A 7,893-nucleotide genomic window follows, 5' to 3' on the forward strand; every position below is an offset into this window, starting at 1 on the left:
CTTCCTACTTTCACATTTTACTCCATGTAAATAATCCACAAATCATGAATGCCTCCATCCCTCATCCAATCTGGGTTCTCTCAGAGTACTCTTCCACTATCCACCAGCTTCAGTTCCACCATCAACATCTCTCTCTCTTCTGGCTTCTTTGTCTCCCTTCCTTTTAACACAAATTTGACTTTGTTTTTAGCGCTCAATGGCTGGTATTTATTGAGCCTCTGAGTGCAGAGAACTCTACTAAGCACTTGGTTGAATACATCAGAAAGCAGAATATATAGTTTCTGCCTTCAAGGAATTTCAGAACTAATGGGAGAAACAAAGCAGACATGGATTAACTACAAATAATGAAAACATGAGAAAGGGCAAGAATATGATAGGTAATTGTACATTTCTGTGAAGATGAAATAATTGACAACTAAATTGACTGCACTTAAACATAAGTACTTCCGATGAGGAGAAATGTGGCTAGGAAGCCTATACCCAATCCTCCCAAAGACACCCTTAACCTTAAGATTTTCATTCATTGTTTACTGATCAAGCAAGTCTTAGCTTCTCCTAAGTACATAATATTCTGAAAGTCTGAATATTCCAATCTGGACCAACATGGTGACTGTCTAGATGGAGATGAAGGGGTGAACCTGGAAATGTTGTGAAGGAGACCCAATAAGGTAAGACAACACACAGAATATGAGTGTTGAAACACAGGGAAGAGTCAAGGATAGTGTAAAGGTTGCGGGCTTGGGAGAAAGAGACGATGGTGATGCTAGTGATTTAGATGGGAAAATTAGCTAGAGGAGATTATTGAGAAGGAAAGATAAGGAGTTCAATTTTGGACATTGATTTTTAGATATCAGCAGAACTTAAATGTATACTTTTAAGTTCCCTGTGCCCTACCTCCTTCCCATCCCCACAGCACTTGTATATATTTGTACTTTTATTTCTCTATTTATTTTATTTGAACATATTTACTACTCTATTCATTTTATTAATGATGTGCATATAGCTATAATTCTATTTATTCTGGCAGTTTTAACACCTGTCTACATGTTTTGTTTTGATGTATGAGCCCGTTGTTGGGTAGGGACCATCCCTATATGTTGCCGACTTGTACTTCCTAAGCGCTTAGTACAGTACTCTACACACAGTAAGCGCTCAGTAAATACAATCGAATGATTGAATGAATGAATAAATATCTTGGAGGCAGGAGGAAATGTGAGATTGTATAGAAAGAGGGAGGTTAAGGCTGGCAAAGTAGATTTGGGAGTCTTCCATGTAAAGATGATAGTTGGAATTGTATGTGGATGCAGGAGACCTATGATGATACTGATACTGAAGTTTAGGTGGAATGTAAAGAACACTCAGACCAAGGTGATGGCTGCTTGAATGGGGTGGGAGGGGGACCATTCAATAAATATTTTGAAGGAATAACCTTCAGGATTTAGCATTAGACTGAAAATGAGAGTTGAAAGAGAGTCAAGGATATTGCAAGGTTTAAAACTGTGCTTGTTCTGGTTTGTTCTTGTGGCTTCAGACAATCTTCCTCCAGGACTTTATGGTAGACTCTTTCTGAATTGCAGCAAATGTTAACTTTAGAGTTCTCCCTGAGTTCATTGTGCTGAGTTTCAGAACTTTTAAATGGATAAAGTGAAACCTGCTGTGACATTCATCTCTTTATTATGTTCTGAGACAATGGGTCTAACTGTTTTCCAAAGGCCCACCTACAAACAAGCACAAATCCTCAGTCTGAATAGTTTACAAGTATCAGAAAGGTTATTCAATTATAATCTCTGTGGGCATAAATTGGTCTATAAAGTTAACAACCGATTAACAGAAAGGTTCTTGTTCCTATACTAAAACAGTGTACCTTGATTTCTGCCCTTTGGATAGAATGCAACAAAACAGTTGCCACTGTGAATGAAGGTAGAGAAATGAAACCATTTTTCAAATTTTGTTACTTTCCTTTCCTAAAAGTAGAAATAGGGACTGGAAGAGATGGAAATGATTGGCCAATTATGCAGGTATCCTACGGCACTTGAGAAGTTGAACCGGAAGCCAGGGACCTCTCCATTGATGGGACAAATGATTTCCCTGGCTTCTCTGAAGTTGTGAGCCTTTCCTATATATCATTTTTATTGATCAGTAGTATTTATTGAGTAAGCACTTGGAAGAGTGCAGCACAGCAGAGTTGGTGGACACATTTCCTACCCACAGGAAGCTTACAGTCTGGAGGGGGAGACAGGCATTAATATAAATAAATAAATTATGGATATGTATGTAAGTCCTATGGGATTTAGAGTGGGATGAATATGAAGTGCTTTAAGGGTACAGAGTCAAAGCTGTAGAAGGGAGAGGAAGTAGGAGAAGTGAGAGCTTAGACAGGGAAGGCCTTTGAGAGTAGAAGTGATAATAATAAGGCCTGGAAGGTGGAGAGAATGGTGGTCTGTTGTATGAAGGGGTAGGGAGTTACAGGAAAGAGGGAGAGTACAGACAAGAGGTTGGTGGTGAGATAGGCAGGATCAAGGGATAATGTGTAGGTTGGCATTAGTGAGCCTGCTTGCTTGTAGTAGGCCCTGATTTGCTGTATTCACCTGAGCACTCAGTACAATGCTTGGCCCATAGAAAGCGCTTAACAAATACCATTATTATTATTATTATCATTATTATTAACGTTAAGTAGTTTCTCCCATTTTAGGATTGCACCTGGAGAGTTTCCAGTACTCTATCAGTCTCTGCTATGGGAGGGAGAATCAGGCAGAGGCATACTCATTCCATTCCTAGCTTGGGCAGTGGCTAGTGAGTGGAAGGCAATCTGCTACAAGTCAAAAACTCACTTATGCTGGACAGCAGTGACATGGGAAAGAGTCGAGGGTGGACGCTCAAGCTGACTGCATGGAAGAAGGCCATGAAGTCAATATGGGTCAGAAATGACTCAACAACGTACGACAAGGCAAGGAGTTTCTGTCATTCATTTTTTTTCAGCCTTCTACTTTTGCTCTATTCTCATTCCCTTGTAGATTTCACACACATATCATTTCAGCTGCAACCTTTTTTCATCTAACTCTCAATCATGTATCTCTCATCCTGCTTTACAGCATTATATATCCTCCTACTTCCATAACATCTGGGTGATGTCTCTATCTGGTCAACTTGTTGTCATCATAGAGATGTTGTCACTAAAGGGATTTATCTTTGCAAATCTTACTTATGGCTATGTGGCATTTCTTACCTACTGTTTTTTTTGCCAATTCATGTCCACTTGTCAATCCCATAAAATTAAAAGCTACTTTGGGAGATCAATAAATATCATTATTATTTCAGGGCAGGAATTATGTCTTTTATTCCTATTCACCACTCCCAATCTTTGCTTAAAAATAGTGCTTAGTAAATGCCAATGATGATGAACTTTCCCCCTTAATTCTTCATTTTTTCTATGAAACAGAATATATTTTAATGTCTTCCTCTCTCTCTTCCTTTTCTTCCTCTTTTTTCAACTTTATTTTTCTTACCCCTCCTGCATATGTTATTCCTGTTTCTCCTTGTCATTTCTTTTTTAATTTCCGCCTCCTTTTTCTTGTCTGTAATACCCCACAGAGCCTTTATTGATAAACTTTATGTATTTGAGTTGATAAACTTTAATGTATTTTATTTACCTGACTGGGATAGTATTTTTCAAGCTAAAATTGGTCGTATGGCAGCCCACTTGGTGATTTTTTCAAATAGCATGCGACTATTGGTTCAAACTACCAACTCTTTTGCCATTATACATTTCTGAATTTTAATAAACAGAACAGGTGGGGAGATTGGTGTTGTCTATAAAAATGCAGATGATGATGAACGCGATGAAGGAAAGTAAAAATCATACTTAGTACAAATCATCTGGCTTTACAGATTATTTCCAGATCTGAAATAAGAATATTTTAAAGCTTAGATGTGGACTGATACTGCCCATCGACACACTCTGTTTTAAGCAAACTTTTAAAAATGCATTGCTTGAGCTGATCTAGGACACTTACTTCCTGGGTAGATACACATTTTCTATTTTTTAGGTGTATGAAGTCATCTAGGATGAGTTTTAAACCACTTCAGAAAGGGCTATAGGGCTTTCTATTCACATAAAAAAGATGTGGTAGTAGAACAGTTGGATACATGTCAATGTGCAACAGCACAGTGCAGTATTTTTCACTCTGATAAGGAATATGTAGCATCGCAAATTTCCGAAGCCTAATAATATACAAAAGATAAAATTATTTATACTATATTTAGAGATTTACTTAGAATTATAAGACTACACTGCACCCTTAAGAGAGATTCATCATTGTTCTTTGCTTAAAATTTTTAGAAAAGCTTATCTTCACTAATATATAAACTACCATTCATAAAAATAGCTCTTTTAAAGCAGAAACTCTATTTTCAGCTGAAATATTCTAAACTATTACCTTGGAATACCATTATTCTGTTTTAAATTTTTGAAAGATAGCATACTCTATAAATAGCAGAAGCTGTTGACATTAAAATATATTCTGTTTCATAGTAATAAAGTATACCAGTATTTTGTGTTACATAACAAAGCTAATGTGATTAGTATAGCCCAGTAAAGGATTTTCATGCCTCCTTCCTAAGGTCTTCTTTCTTCCCAATTTTCCTATATATGTTATATATGTGTACACAATAGGTTTGCAGCTTGCTAATCTATGACAAACCTAACAAATAAAAAGACCATGGGGAAACATTTGTATTTCACATTCTTCCAATTAAACCATTGATTTAAAATCCTCCCCTTCCACTCCTCTGACTGGTTCCCTCAGGCAGGATCTAATTGGTGGTCAAATCTGCTGGATGATTACTCTTCATCCATAAAGTGAATCACATTGGTTTGAAGGTCTTTACCAGTGACCCACAGGAGGGTGGGTAAAATGGGCACTCAGCACCACTAAATATTGCTTCTCATGGAAGCTGGCACTCTGTTTCCTAGGTCTTCTGTCTACCAGTCTTTAACTCTTTCAGTAGACAAGACAAAACTTCTGGGAAAAAGAGATATCAGAAACTGCAAGAAAGGGGAAGTAAGTAGGAAGGAAGGAAAGAGGATTAGCAGCTTGGAAGCAATTTCTAGAGTTTGAAATGGAAGAGAGAGAGGTGTTTCCCCTCCCTTACAAACCTGGTAAAATTTCAACATCTTTTTGAAGAAGTGGCTATAAACAGAGTTTGATCATTGATAAACAAATGGCAGGGAAAGTAGAATATATTGTCTGAATTCTGTCTTTTGTTATTCAAAGGTGACCAGGAAGGTGTGTCTGAACCTAGTAGCATTTGCTCAGGATCTAAGCTTCCAAGTTGAAAAAAATTGGGGGTAAATACGTAGTGTCAGGCAAAGTGGAGAGGGAGGGGGCTGAATCCTGCTTCTTTGATAATCTATGAGAAACCCTCATGAGTTTCCTCTTTTTTGGGAGCAGGGTTGGTGGTGGCAAGGGAGGAGAGTCGTCTGGATCCAGGCTTCAAGTTCCAGAAAAACTGTGGGTATGGGTGATTTCTGGGGAGGCAAGAGGGGAAGATATTCCTGTAATGGAGGGGGCAGGACACCATTGCACCATGTTTCCTCCCCTATCCTCTTTCTCTTCACTAGGAATGCCCAAACCAAACTTTAGTAGATTTGAATAAGGGAATCATCACCTTGTAAAACCACCTCTGAAAAGATTAATCTATGATAATTCACCAAACATGATGATCTCTGTCCTTAGTGTTAAGTTAGTTTCATGTTAGGGGTAATATGACCCTCTTCCCTGTCCCTAAAGCCCACAACTCCCTGAAGCCCACAACACTGGTTTCAACCTTAACTCCTCACTGTCACTCAGCTATATTATCCAAACAATTGTAGAACCTAATAATCCTAATCATTCTTCAAGCATTTCCCACACACACACACACACACACACACACACACACACACACACACATCTTCCTGAATCATCACTCAGCAAACATCTCTTCAGTCTTCAAAATTTTCCAAAATTTGCCCATAGGCTGCTGCATCAAACTCAAGGTCCTTACCATAGATTCCAGGCTCTCACCAGTTTTTCTCTCTCTTACATAATAGTTTTCTTCAAAATTTCTTTCTGGCTCTTACCCTTCTACTTCTCCCCAACTCACCTTCTTACTGCTCGCACCTTGTCCATCTGAAATTCCTTGTCCATCCTGTTCCCCCAGTCTAGACCCCCTCATTCACCACTCCAAATCTCCCAGATCTGTGCCCTCATTCCACCCACCTTAGTATAACCTTCATCAAATCCCTTCTCTTCTTTCCTGATTAATTCCCAATACCCCAAGATAAATCAGCCCAACAGCCATCTGCTGTCTCTTGACAACTGGGTAGTGTTTTGGCATTGCTGGAGCCTGAGCAGAAGAGTGGTAGCCTGTGTCCTTATCCTAGTAATAAGATACAAGGTGATCAGGTTGTCCCACATAGGGCTCACAGTCTTAATCCCCATTTTACCGATGAGGTAACTGAGGCACAGAGAAGTGAAGTGACTTGCCCAAAGTCACAGCTGACAAGCAGAAGAGCTGGGATTTGAACCCATTGCCTCTGACTCCCAAGCACGTGCTCTTTAAACTGAGCCTTGCTGATTCTCTAGTATGCAGGTTGTATACAGCATTGGCTTCTTCCCAACCACTGACAACTCTACTCTCTTTCTCTCTCTCACTCTCTCTCTCTCTCTCTCTCTCTCTCTCTCTCTCTCTCTCTCTCTCTCTCATGCAGAGTCACAGTGATCTGGGAAATGGAGAAAAGCTAACAGTTAGAGGTGGTAGTGGTAGTAGTAGTAGTAGAAATAGTAATATTAGCAGCAATAGTAGTAGTAGTAATATAATTTATTAAAACCTCACTCTGCAGAAGAATGCATTTAGGGCTGTGAAAGAGTAAACAGATGGGATTTAGACACAGACATTGTCCCTCAAGGGGCTCACAGTCTATAAATATAAGTAGAGCAGGTGGGAGATTGGATACAGTCCCATTGGGAGCAGTGAAATCCTAAAACATTCAAACAACATAAGGAACAAGGAAAAATATGTGATACACAAAATAAAAACAAGTCAGAAGCAACATCACTCACTGGCTTCCCACCTCAGGCATGCTTCAGAACTCTGTCGTTATATCACTATGCCATCTCTTCACAAACCTCCACGATGGCTGTGTGGTAGCTACTGTGACAGATAGGATGATTACTATAACAATATGGAATCCAAATAATATTGGATTATTTTAGTGTATTATTCCTTTCACCTTGAGTTCCCAGCCTAAACCTGAATAACCAGGAGCCATGCTCAGAATGGAGAGTCAGGAAATATGAAATTCCTTTATGAAACAACTAACCTCTTCAGAGGTTTAGAGGAATACAGAAATTTTAAAGATCATTTTCATCATATTTTATTTCCAAACAGAAGTCCTCTAAATATTATATATCGCATTTGACCCAGAGCTACTAAGACATACCAATGCATTTTTCCAAATGTAATTTTGTTTGCTTTATTGCTGTTTTACTGATTAGGTCTTTTTAAAAGAGCAACTGGAAGTATTCTTTTGAAATAGCCTTTTTGTGAAAAAGGTCATAAGCAGTGTATATTTTATTCACAATAGGAAAACCATTGCTTCTAAGAGGTTTTGACCCTGCAGTGATAAGAAATTATCTAACTTTTCTGTAAGCAGAAAAGAAATGATCTAACTTTTCTGTAAGCAGAAATAACTGCAACCACCATGAAGATTTATCCCCTTTTCACTAGCAAGACACTACATACATAATGTCCTGCCTGGATGAGAAAGGAAAGAGGACCTAGTCAGTCATTAACAACAATAAGAAAAATCATACGAAGTTACATTGGACTTTCCAATGAAGAACTGTTAGA

General features: G+C 38.6%; 1 non-coding gene across 1 annotated transcript; it reads left to right on the forward strand.

Annotated features, from left to right (window-relative positions):
- Window positions 1-2,682: 2,682 nt before the first annotated feature.
- LOC119937797 lies at window positions 2,683-2,820 on the forward strand. The gene has a single exon (XR_005454216.1). It is a non-coding gene; the product is annotated as a small nucleolar RNA SNORA7 (small nucleolar RNA).
- The last annotated feature ends 5,073 nt before the right edge of the window (window positions 2,821-7,893 follow it).

This window comes from Tachyglossus aculeatus, chromosome 1 (assembly GCF_015852505.1).
Source record: "Tachyglossus aculeatus isolate mTacAcu1 chromosome 1, mTacAcu1.pri, whole genome shotgun sequence".
Classification (NCBI taxonomy): Eukaryota; Metazoa; Chordata; class Mammalia; order Monotremata; family Tachyglossidae; genus Tachyglossus; species Tachyglossus aculeatus.